We start from the raw sequence: 12,700 nt of genomic DNA on the forward strand, positions 1-12,700 counted from the left end.
TGGACGAGGAGACAGAGGGGGTACTCAGCAAGACGAAGAGCCCCTGCAGAAGCAGGCAGCACCAGCAGAACAGGCATTCACAAAATCTGAGCATTGCGGTCGTCTCAACACAACAAAAGAGGGGCCCACGAAGCCAGTGGTCAACTCAGCGAGTTGAGCAATGCAGGACGGAGTGCTGGGGACCTGGGCAGTGCTGTGAATGAAGGATTCCTTGTAAAAGTGCACAGAAGCCCTAGTAGCTGCAGATCACGCAGTACACAGGATTACTGTCTGGCGTGGGGAGGCAAGGACTTACCTCTGCCAAATTTGGACAGAAGGACCACTGGACTGTCAGGCCACTTGGATCCAGCTCCTGTGTTCCAGGGACCACGCTCGTCAAGATGAGAGGGGACCCAGAGGACCGGTGATGCAGAGGTTTGGTACCTGCGTTAGCAGGGGGAAGATTCCGTCGACCCACTGGAGATTTCTTCTTGGCTTCCAGTGCAGGTTGAAGGCAGACAGCCCTCAGAGCATGCACCACCAGGAAACAGTCAAGAAAGCCGGCAGGATTAGGCGCTACAATGTTGCTGGTAGTCTTCTTGCCACTTTGTTACAGTTTTGCAGGCGTCATGGAGCAGTCAGCGGCCGATCCTTGGCAGAAGTCGAAGAGGGAGATGCAGAGGAACTCTAGTGAGCTCCTGCATTCATTATCTGCCGAGAAACCCACAGGAGTGGGCTACCCAGACCCCAGGAGGGCATAAACCTGTCTGATGGTTGGCAGCAGCTGCAGAGAAAACCCCAGAGAGCTAGTTTGGCAGTTCCTGGGGTCCATGCTGGAGCCCCAGGGATGCATGGGATTGGCACCCCAATACCAGATTTGGCTTGGGGGGACAATTCCATGATCTTAGACATGTTACATGGCCATTTTCGGAGTTACCATTGTGAAGCTACATATAGGTATTGACCTATATGTTGTGCACGTGTGTAATGGTTTCCCTGCACTCATAAAGTCCTGGGAAATTGCCCTGAACAATGTAGGGGCACCTTGGCTAGTGCCAGGGTGCCCTCACACTTAGTAACTTTGCACCTAACCTCCACTAAGTGAGGGTTAGACATATAGGTGACTTATAAGTTACTTAAGTGCAGTGTACAATGGCTGTGAAATAACGTGGATGTTATTTCACTCAGGTTGCAGTGGCAGTCCTGTGTAATATTGGTCTGAGCTCCCTATGGGTGGCAAAAGAAATGCTGCAGTCCATAGGGATCTCATGGAACCCCAATACCCTGGGTACCTAGGTACCATAAACTAGGGAAATATAAGGGTGTTCCAGTGTGCCAATCAGAATTGGTAAAAATTGTCACTAGCCTGCACTGACAATTTTAAAAGCAGAGAGAGCAAAGACACTGAGGTTCTGGTTAGCAGAGCCTCAGTGATACAGTTAGGCACCACACAGGGAACAAATGTAGGCCACACACTATGATCACTGGGGTCCTGGCTAGCAGGATCCCAGTGACACAGGCAAAAACAAACTGCCACACAAGTAAAAATGGGGGTAATACGCCAGGCAAGATGGTACTTTCCTACAATGATGGGTGCTGGTGCCTCACTGCAGTCTGTGATTTGTAGGTGTCCATCATACACATGAAATAGCTTACATAGGTATTTGCTTGCAGCTGTAGCAAACTACTTTCCCCTGGTAAGTGGGGAATGTCTATTTACATGAATGATGTGTCCTCACTGTTTCCAACATTCCTTGTGCCCACATGTCAGCATATTTCCCTTTCTCTTTAGGAGAAATTTGTAAGCTGCCTATTTTGAAGGGATAATCCCTCACATATATGTACATGGTAAACTATTAGTGTTATAGTAAATCTATAATGGGTGTTCATTTCATGTGGTACCACAGACAGAAGGGATCACCATTGTTTATTGTCTGACATATGCGTTCATGTGTCATAGTATGTCATTTGGCATGTAGTACTGCAGTAGCTATGAGGGAAATGACACATAGGCCCAGAGTGTGGAACCCCTATGTGTTTATCTTGATGTGGAATCATGTGTAGAAGTGCAATGCACATGTGTAATGATTGAGGATTGTGCCCTGACTGTTGGCATGCATCATGGAATGAGTTGTATTGATGTTGACATCACATGTGTTTGGGTATAGGCATTGATCCACAGACAGACCCCAGGATTGGGATGTCCACGATGTGGTCAGTGATGTTGATGCTCATTGGGCAACAGGTTGAGGGCCTTCTAATGTTCTGTGAGAGTTCTGTGTCCCCCCAACATGCAAAGGACAGATGTCTACTACAGGAACCCTCAGAGGATGTCATTGTAATAAGTGTCAGACATTAGTGGTGCAAAATTGTTGTTTTGTTTATTCTGTGGACATCTCTCCCTGACATATTGAACCTGACATTAACAGTGCTCCTTTCAATGCCACATGAGAGGCCTATCTGAGTTACATTGATACTACCTCCTTGAATCCGTTGTGACAGCTGTCACTTGTTGAAGTGTACATTATTGAAATGTTTCCTGTGTGACATGGCTATTTTCATGTCACATACTCCAGGATATAGAACTTTTGGGATCTACATAGCAGGATTTCAGAGCCTTATTTCTAATTGTTGGTTCATTATGTAAGTGTCAAATAGATGACCTTGTGTGGGATATAGGGGAATGGAATTTAATAGGATACTGTTGTTTACCATTAGTTGACTGAGGTCTCCTGCATGTGGGACAACTTTGAGGATGCAGAGGACTCCTAGTTGTTGTATGGTTAGTGTGGTTCCAAGACATGCAATTGTAGTTGTCTGAGGTCCTGATTTTACTGTGGGCCACCTTAGTAAATCCATATGGCATGCATGCATATGTCATGACACATGTATGCACGACTTGGATGAGTAGTTTTGCTGGGGCCTACTAGAATTGATGGTATTGTTAGTCATCTGAGTTATGGTTCAGGTGTTATCACGGACAGGTGATAACCATATTCCTCTTTGATCTTGCAGAATCAGCACAGGTAAGTGGAGTAGATGGGGCTGCGCCAAGTGGGGGTGCATCTGGTCACGATGAGGGATGAGGGGAGTGCCACATGGGAATCCAGATCTGCATCATCATCATCATCATCCTCAGATTCTTCCTCCAATGGCCACTCCCTAGTGGTGTTGGACCCATTGGGTCATCCCCTAGCACCATCCTTCTCTGTCACCCCTGTTCTATCACCTCCTTCCTTGTTGGTCCCCACCCAGTTGGCTGTGCCCGCTCACCCAAGAGGGTTGGTGTCTGTTTTGCCACAGGCACTTCCTCCTTAGCACATGTTACTCCTGCTGCCCTCAGTGAGGAGGCTATTGACCTCCTGAGAAGTATCTCTGTGGGTCAGACAGCCATTGTGAATGTAGTACAGAAATTGGCAAGTCAGTTCTAACAGACTAATGCATTTCCGGAAGGCAGTCAAGGTGCAATGGCTGGGCTACAGAGATCTTTTCAGGCTCTGGCCTCCACACCGACAGCAGCCAGTTGCCCCCCACCTTCCGTCCCCCATCCACTGCCCTCTTCCCATCCCAAATCCCCCCTTTCCCTACCTACCCAAGCACACAAATAGATCTGCAGACTTCAACCTCAACAGACAAACAGAGTGCACACAAACACAAGCACCACAAGACACACCGGCTTGCACACAAACAATATCTACCTACAGACATGACAACAGTCACAACTTTCCCTGACACCCCCACCACCCACAGCATCACACACATGACATCAAGCATACCTACAGATACCTCCACAAGAGTCACTGACACAGCCACCACACTCATCCAACCTGCAGACACCACCCCAGCAGAAGCGCAGATTTCCACCAAAAACACAGACATATATAAACCCACCACATCCACCATACCTGCAGTCACCCCAGCAGACACCTACCCACCCACGATGGCATCCACCAGCACCTCCATCCCCCCCAAGCTCAACACACATAAACACCCTCACTCACCCACCCAAAAGTCACCCAACACACACAAGCATACCTCGCATAAGCACACACCCACAACATCCACTCCCTCAACCTCCAAATCCCAACCCCCTTTCTGACAACTGTCCCCGTGTGTCCAAGAAGCTTTTCATATGTGACCTTGGCCTTACCCATGGTACCACACCCAAAATGACCCCACCCAGCTTCAATGCTATTCCTTCCACCTCTAAAGCCTCATCTGCCCCCTGCAAGCAACCCTCCCCCTCCCCCAGCCAAGAAGAAGCCCAGCCCTCCCAAGAAGAATCCTACCCCTCCCAAGCCCAAACCCCTCTCCCAAATTCGATCCCCCATCGCCCCCATAAAATCCCTGAGGTGCCTGTCTGCCCCCTTGATGCCTCTTCCTGTGGAGGTTCCCTGGCAGTTGGGAGTCAAGTTTATGCACAATACTGTGCTATATATCAAAACCTTTGGACTGGCTAATGACCTTTGGACTTGAAGTACTTTATAATTTAATAAACCCAAGCAGTTAATTTGTTTGGGTACACATTTGTCCTGCAAATCCTTTAACACCATTATGTTGTTCCTGATTAATTTTGTTGTACATCTGCAGTTGTGTTTGTTTGGGCCTGCTAGCTGCTCCATGTGCTGTTGTTTGCAGTATGTGAGTTTGTGGGCCGTGCAGGTGTGCCCCGAGAGAAGGGTATATGTTGTGTGTATAGGTATGTGTGTGTAAATGCAATGTTGGTGTCATGGTATTGTGTAGTATGTGGTATGGTAAGTATTACATTTTGTATTATGCAGTGAGGGCATACATGGTGTTTGACTTGTCCCCTGATAAGGCTTCTGTATGTATCTGATGTGTGCCATCTTGAGTTTTCTTTGTGCAGACATGGATTATGTTCAGCTGTGCTTGCTGTGTTTGAATTTGCCTGTTCATGTGTCCATTTAGGTGTGTGTCTCTTGCAGCTAATTCCTTTAGTGGTATGTCCCATGCAGTGGGAACTGTATGTGCTTTGTTGACTTGCCCTTCCCCATGGTGCATTTGTGCATGACATTTGGGTTTAGTATTCTTTGTCCCTTGGACCCATGTAGGCCATTTCCTTGTGCACATGTTGTTCGAGAAGCCTGTCAGAAGTGATGTATGTCCCAGTGCGGTCCCCTTCCCTGGGTGTCCCAGATGCCTCCCACATTTATACAGGTACAGTTGTCATGTTTTCTTTGTCTATTTGTGTCTCTGTGTTTAGTGCATGCCATTGAGCTTCCATTGTGCTGTGATGTGTGTATCCATTGCAGGGTTTCATGGTGGTGTTGTTTGCCACTTCGATACATATTTGTGTTGTATGTGTGAACAGACCCTGGTCAGTGGTGTGACAATGTTGTGCAGCCTTCACTGTCCCCGAGCTGTGTGGCCATGTGGATTTGTATAGTGTTGAGGGGCACTGTGTGTGCTGCCCCAAAGGGGGGAGTATTGTGACTATGTGCATGTCCGTGTTGATGTATGTTTGTGTGTGTGTGTGTGTGGTTTGATACGTGTACCTGCTGCCCGTAACGTGTCCCCCAATGTGTAAGCAGGGACAACACGCTGTTTTTAAGGATAATGATACAATCAATTAATCAGTAATTTCTAAAGCACAGCTAATCTCCTCTAGGGTCTCAAGGCGCTGTTGGGGGTTGTGCGGCTCAATCAAAAGCTCAATCAAAAAGCCAGGTCTTAGAGGTGCTTCCTGAACTGCTTCAGTGATGCAGTCATTCTGAGTTTAAGAGGTAGCATGTTCCATGTCCGGGCTGCAAGGTAGGAGAAGGATCTTCTTTCTGCTGTTATTTTACGGATCTTGGGAATGGCTGCAAGGGCGAGCTGGGAAAACCAGAGTTGTCTGTTGGGTACGTAGAAGGCAAAGTGGTGGTTGAGATATGCTGGTCTTATGTTGTGTAGTGCCTTGTAGGTGTGGATCAGGAGTTTGTATGTGATGCACTTGTTGACTGGGAGCCAGTGTAGGTCTCTAAGGTGGGAGGAGATGTGGCTGTGTCGGGAGATGTCCAGGATGAGTCTGATTGCTGTATTCTGGATTGTTTGTAGTCTTGATACAGGTAGGTGTGTGTACTTATAGTTGTTGGCGTCCAACTGGATGGATTTCATTGTCTTTGGATGAGCAGGAGCAGCGGCAGGACGTTTGTAAAGGGCTCCATGGTGTCACCAGACGTGTAAGTCTGCCTGCAGGTGAGTGTCTCCCTTTATACTGTCCATTTCAGCCTTCTGAAATGTGGTGGTTGGACCACCACAGACACAATGGTGTTGTGCAACCTCATAATGAATCCGTGGCAACACACACTCCACAGGCCTGTTTGTGCTTCCTCTTGTCCATGGCAGTCTGTCCTACCTGGCTGTGCCAGTGAACTGCTGGCGGTCTTCTGTTAATGCGACCGCCATACTCACACTACGTCATTTCGACCACCAGATTGATGGCGGTCGGTCCGCAGCCATGGAGGATGCGGACCGCCAAACTCATAATGAGGCCTAAAGTGACTGTAGCCAACCTCTCAACAGAATGGCCAAATGTTTGAAGATGATTGTTTATGTATCTTTGGTGATGCCTGTGTGCTGTAGAATTCTCAGCATTCTGTTTGCACAGACAGGGATTTGTCCAATTGTCTCCCCTTCTACTTAATTCAGAAGTAACTCTATGCTGTTTCCTTTCAATTTTGAACATGTATATTCCAATGAATGCAATTGTGCACCACCTAATGGTGTCCTCCTGACTTCAGTTAGTTGAGATCGAACACTTGGCCTTAGTGAGCTCCTTTCTAATGTAATGTAAATGTAAGTAAAGAAGATGCTGGACTAAGAGAACTTGAGGATGGTGCAGATTGAGAAATAGTTGTTGGTGACTTTGAGATGGCAGGGCTGATGGTTCGGCTGGTGGGTGGAATTCATGCCTGTCTAGTAAGTGGTGTGGCAGTCTCTGATGTTATTGTAGGGATCCTCTCTTCTGGAATACTTTTCGCACAAGTAGGATTAACTAACATCCTCTGTTTTAGTGGAACATTAGACCCGACAGAGTGAAAACGTTTTGGGGCTATTCACAGAGGTAAATTACTCTTGTGAGTGATTTATACATGTATGGTTACTCTTACACTTTTAAGCAACTTTACAACTTTTGGCTATTCACTATTTAAGAATGTAAAGTTACTTAAAAGTGTAGACTTAAACGTCACTATCCCCTGAGACATGGATGTAGTTTATGAGTGGAAGATACTACTATCAAAAAGGAGCACAGGGAAAAGTTAAAAAAGTTTATTAACTTTAATAATAATGTATTCAAAATATTTGTATTTTAAACATTAATATAAATTAAGTTGATATATTTGCTTTCAGAGAAGACAAAATAATTAAAATATATACATTTAATTTTTTAAGAATTTGATGTTTAAATTAAACATTCATATCCACCCAAGTCAATTAAATTAAATCTTTTTAGTATGCATTCATAATTTGTATGTGATGTATCGAAATAATTAAAAGTTATCTAGTTATATATTAATAAAAATCAATGTTACATTAATGTATAAATTCAAAAACATCTGTTAAAATAGTTTACTTTATAAATACATAATACAAATAATTTTAATAGATATTTTCTAATATCAAAATATATTTATTTATATTTAACTGAACAGTTTTTCCTATGTGGTTTCTCCACTATTTTCTATGGACGGGTTTTGTGGTACCAGTTGTTGGTCGTGTGTGGTACTCAACCTACTACTGTTTCTTTTTTGGCAGTAGTAACTACCCATCATAAATTTGGCTCCACATCTTATTTCAGGGGATGGAGAAGTATAAGTCTACACTTTTTAGTAGCTTTAAACTCAGATTTTGTGAATGGCCAAAAGTAATAAGGTTATTCACAAGTGTAAGAGTAAAATAAACATGTAAATTACTCCAAGTGTAAGTTACCTTTGTGAATAGCCCCTAAAGTGTTATATTTTGAGTGATGATAAACATTTCACTTAGCTATATTGTTGTGCATTCATGTCTTTTTTCTTGTAGAACAGTCTTGCTTTCTTCTAGTTAAGTTCCTTCAAACCAAAACATTTTGAGGTATCAGAATAAGTTACTAGTTGTGCCATGTGAAATGTGAGCAGCAACAGAGATATGCAGGTGTTATGCATGGTCTGTGGAGTCTGCTGTTGCAGCATGCTAACGTGAAAGCAGCAGTTTTCAGTGGTGGTTCTATTACATTTTCTTTATTTACAATTGCAACTTATTGTATAGTTTACATAAACTTTGCAAAAGCATTTGTAGGATAAACACAACAATTTTCACAATACACAAAGGAAAAATATAGACTTCTGAAATGTAGAACTCCTCCAAACAAACCACTTGCACAGTGATGGAATGGTAGCTCTTTCTGTTGCGGTACCCTTGTTCATTGCCACGCAGTGGGACCAAAGCAACATATGTACTATCAATTGTTCCCACCACATGTGGGATGTGTGCCAAACTATAGAGTTCAGCCTTCTCTTGGGTCAAATCCTCAAGTTGAGGAAAGTGGATATAGCTGTCCAGGGGTTTCATCATTGCTGAGAGTACATCTTCAAAACCAGACTGACCATAGGCTGGGACATTCGTTCAGATAGGGCCACTGTATTTTGGAAGGCTCTGTGGCCAGGAAGTACAAAACTGGCATAACTTGATCAATGGGTGGTATGCTATTTGAGTGATGAATGGCAGGCATCAGATCTGGCCCCAACTGAATACGTAGGTCCACAATAGTTAGCCGATTCAGATGGTAGATCTGGATGATGTGGCATTCTTCCATGGTCTGAAGGTCTGGCAGTGGACGATAGAGAGGAGGTTGTCTGATCCTTCCCCTCCCTTACCAAAACATTTTGAGGTATCAGAATAAGTTACTGGTTGTGCCATGTAAAATGTGAGCAGCAATATAGATATGCAGGTGTTATGCATGGTCTGTGGAGTCTGCTATTGCACCATGCTAATGTGAAAGCAGCAGTTTTCAATGGTGGTGCTATTACATTTTCTTTACTTACAAATACAACCTATTGTATAGTTTACATACACTTTGCAATAGCATTTGTAGGACAAACACAACCATTTTCACAATACACAAAGGAAAAATATAGTTAAGCCTTCATTGGATTATACATATTTCATTGAAAAAAGCCAAGGTTACAGGGATGTTATAATTAGGTAACAGAATTTTAAAAAGACATAGAAATACACTTGAAAACCAAAGGTTATAGGAACGTTTATAGTTAGGTTCACATTTTAAATGCCTCAAGTAACGATAACTCATGCCCTAAGTTAACTATAACTCACGTCCCCGCCACGCACAGTTTTTTCATCCAAACTTTTACTGCATTTATTACATCGGTATTATCAATGATGTTATCAAAGATGTCATGAGTGCTGTAATTTGTGGGTTAATTAGCAGTGCATGGCAAGGGCTCCCTTCATAAATAGAAATGAGTGCCCCCAGGACCTGACCCACCTGTGGGCTTTTTTAAAAACAGGCGCAGGTGCCTGCACTTGTATTTTATTTTTACCATGTATTCATGACCTCATCGCAGTAACATAAAAAAAAAAATGCTTTTTAGCCTGGGGATGGTCCCTTTGGGACCAGAGCTAAGGGGTCAGAGTGAACATACCCTGGCCACTTTTGTATTTTTTATTTTGTTTTCTGGGATGGCTGCCAACACTTCTTGGTTTGAAGTGTTGGCAGCCAATCAGATCTCAGCGCGACATTGGGAGGGTTTGCGAATCGTTCGCGTCCCTAGATAGACACATTTGGATTTCTTTAAATTTCTCAAAAACTACTGAGGTGATTTACACCAAATAACAAAAAGTGGTCTTTCTGGACCAAGAGTTACCTTTCTGCTAAATATGGTGTAATTGCATTCAGTGGTGTATGCGCTATTGCTGTTCTTTTTTTCCTATGGGAATTAACATCAGAGACGCTCTAAATTTCATCCCTCCTTTATCTTGGCCCCCGCTTGATGGATCTTCCCAAAACTTTCCAGACAGCAGCTCACGCGACTGTCAAATTGTTTTGGAAACTTTTGTGAAGATTTATCAAGTGGCCCCAAAGATATAGATAAGCAAAAAATAGCTTTTTCTCTAGAAACTAGGGCCCCGATTATGAGTTTGGTGGACGGGAACACCTGTCTGCCAAACTCCCAATGGGGGGGTTGCCACCATGCTGGCTACCTCTCTTCCGACCCCATTAAGACTTTCCTGCTAGGCTGACAGGCAGAGGGCAGTGCCAGGGCCATCCTGTGGCCCCCTGCACCTGTTCTCCGCCATCCTTTTCATGGCAGTGAAAAGGCTGGCAGAGAACCAGGTTGTAATCAGCTGGACAGTGCTGAGTTCAGCACCACTCTAGCTGATTGCAACCTGCACCGCTGTCAGCCCATCGGGATTTCCGATCCCTGCGGAGAAAGCGGTAGGTTGACCAGGCTGGCCGCCAACCTAGTGATGTGGCGGTCAGACCATCACAACTGCGGCCGTCCGTAAGCCACAGCCACTGTGCCGTTCTGAGGACCGTCACACTCCTAATTAGGCCCTAGGTCCTAACTATAACTACAACTACCTATGTATTTACAATATTCATCTGACTAGTATTCTCTAGCAGGAAGAATTTGAGATGTTTATTCATTTTTCATGCAATGCAGCACAGCATTCAGAATTGCTGCACTGCATTGCAATGTGCAAAATGGAAAACACCTTGTAGCTTTGTATCTATAACAATTGGGTTGCCACTGGTGCACAAAAAGGCCTCCTTGTGCCATGCACAGTCTCGGGCCATGGGGCAGAGAAGAATGTGCACTGTCATAGGGAGTGTACTTGAGCCATACCCTTACAGTACAAATTCCTATACATAGACAACATAGAAGGGACACACTGGAAGTGGGCTGTGCACTGAAGCACATCTGCAATGTGTTAGTTTTGGGGATAAATCATAACATTTACCCTTGTTTGCTCCTGGTTCCACTAGAAATTAGTTTCGATGCAAAGTCTGATCAGGGTATTTTAGTTAATCGGGCTTTGCATCAAAATTTATGGTGAAATCTATGTTGAAACATTGATGCAAAGTAATGCAATATTGATTTTATGTTGTGAAGTGGGTGCCTTCCAAATGCAAAAACCTTTTGCATAGTGAAGAAAATCACGGCTACGACTTTGTGCCTCTTGGGCCTAGATTTACTAACTGGGATTGCATTACTTTTGTAATGCAGATCTGATGCAAAGTGTCATGTTGGGATTTACTATCCAGCACAAATCAGGAGTCGTATTGGATAGTTTCTTAATGTAATGCAGAGTTGTGCAGTGCACTGCCTTCCATTCCTTTGCATCAAGGGGGCGTTCCATGGGTGCTGCATGGGAGTTCGCAAGCAGCCACCCATGGGTTTTGACGCAAATCCCTATCTTCAATTGTAGACAGGGATTTCTGTAAAAATCATTTCTCTTCATGGCAGGCACAGCAAGGATAAATGTTTTAAGTTCTTCAAGTTTTTCCTACTTTGTTTGTGTGCTGCTTTGTAGAGCACACATACAAAGCATGTTAAAGGATAGTTTTTGTACTGGAGGGGCCCCTTCCAGTTTAAAATGTATTCCTTACAGAACGCACATACTCTTGCACTATGGCGCAGGGGTGTGTGTGTTGGCGTATGGTACCCAAAAGTGTATCAGCGCACGGAAGAGGGGAAAACAGTACCAAATCATAATAAATATGATGCCATTCTGCTCTCTCCCTTTCACATAATTTTTCTTCATATGGCGTCCTCCCTGTGAGTTTGACAGTCCCACTGGGACCGCCAAACTCTTAATGAGGCACTATGAGCCTGATCAGGAGTTCGGTGGACGGGATGACCCGTCCACTGAACTTCCGATGAGGAGGTTGCTGCCATGTTGGCTACCTGCCCGCCGGACCCATTACGATTTTCGCACTGGGCTGACGGGCGTAAACCAAGGTTTCTGCCCATAATCCCAGCATCAAAGTGGTGGCAGCATTGTTGCTGGCTTATAATCGAGTGGCAGCAATGCTGCCGACACAGGGGGCACCAGCACCCTCGCAATGCTCACTGTTTGCATAGCTCACTGTCGGTACAGCAGACAGTGAGCATTGTGAGGGTGCTGGGCTGTGATCCCAAGTGCATGGGCAGTTCAGGGGCCCACCTGTGTCCCTCTGCACCTGTTCTTCATCAGCCTTTTCATGGCAGTGATGCCGCCATTAAAAAGGCTGGCGGAGAAACAGGTCATAATCAGCAGGGCAGTGCTGCATGCAGTGCCGCCCTGGCTGATTCCAACCTCTGCCACCGTCAACCTGTTGGGATCATCAATCACTGCAGTACCCTGACACAGCAGCGGCGGTCCTGACCACCACCCTCGTAATGAGGCCCTAAGATTGTTTACTGATAAAGAAATCCCAGATAGACTCATTTCAAAAAGCAATTTGAAACTCCTCCACCCTCAACCTAAGAAATAGTTGAATTGATTAATGTCCATTACTTCCATGTACAAATAATACACTATTCAGCGTAAGTTTCCTATAATCACATCAAATGTTTTCCATGACTACAAGAGATATTTTCAAATGTTGTAAATAACCGTGACCGTGTATCTGAATAAAAAATCTCTTCATGGAATATATTTCTGAAACAGAGTCGATATTTATTTTCTCCTCACATAGCAAATAAATATCTTTTTGACTTAATTTTTGTTGTGT

This window comes from Pleurodeles waltl, chromosome 6 (genome assembly GCF_031143425.1).
Source record: "Pleurodeles waltl isolate 20211129_DDA chromosome 6, aPleWal1.hap1.20221129, whole genome shotgun sequence".
Taxonomy (NCBI): Eukaryota; Metazoa; Chordata; class Amphibia; order Caudata; family Salamandridae; genus Pleurodeles; species Pleurodeles waltl.